The 790-nt window shown below is 38.4% G+C and overlaps 1 non-coding gene across 1 annotated transcript; it reads right to left on the bottom strand.

Moving 5' to 3' along the window:
* Positions 1-450: 450 nt before the first annotated feature.
* Positions 451-557, bottom strand: LOC116983455. The gene has a single exon (XR_004414695.1). It is a non-coding gene; the product is annotated as a U6 spliceosomal RNA (small nuclear RNA).
* Positions 558-790: the final 233 nt, after the last annotated feature.

Below are 790 nucleotides of genomic sequence, written 5' to 3'. Positions count from 1 at the left end.
AATACAAGGGAAGGAAGGGAATATCAAAATGTTATACAGACAACAAATATTCAAGGCAGGACAAGACAATGGAAGCCTGAGGTGTCAATCTTGGACCAGTATTGCAGCGTTCTCACCTGCAAGTCAGAAGGATTGATTTCAGGTCCCAATCTAATAGAAAATACTGAATGCACTGCTAAAACACTCCAAAAGGCTTCTGGAAATAAGCTTCCTGGAGCTCACTCTTTGAAAATGGGAAGAAATCAGGACGGAGTAGAGAGACAGAATTGCCTCCTTCTGTGCTGTGCCTTCAACAATCCTAAATAGATTGTTCTCTGCAGAGCCACATTTTTTTCTTTCTGAAATTATCCTACATAATACATTTGAAACATGGTATTATCTTCATTCAATGAGCCAACCAATGCAACACCTCCCTCGCATTACAAATATTTTACTAGTATTTAATCCTTAAAAAAGATAGAATGCTTCACAATTTTGCATGCCAGCCTTGAGTAAGTGTCAGGCTAATCTTCTCTATATTGTTCCCATTTTGGTGTACATACTGCAGAAGAGAGGATTTTTTTGTACAAATGTATATATTATTCATAGTATATACAGTAAATAAAGAGTGCGTCTTTCACTGAATTGACGATCTTCCAGCAGCGGCTGATTTTTGTATCTGTACACATTCCTGTGAGTAAATATTGAGTTTGGACTTGCCACATTGCTTGCAACAACAGTCCTTCCTCATATAGACTCCCTCTTAGACAGGCAGTCTTAATCACATCAAGCAGCAAGTGAGGATGACAGA

Source organism: Amblyraja radiata, chromosome 1, assembly GCF_010909765.2.
Source record: "Amblyraja radiata isolate CabotCenter1 chromosome 1, sAmbRad1.1.pri, whole genome shotgun sequence".
Classification (NCBI taxonomy): Eukaryota; Metazoa; Chordata; class Chondrichthyes; order Rajiformes; family Rajidae; genus Amblyraja; species Amblyraja radiata.
The sequence above is the reverse complement of the archived record's forward strand: the minus strand, read 5'-3'. Positions and strand labels throughout refer to the sequence as shown.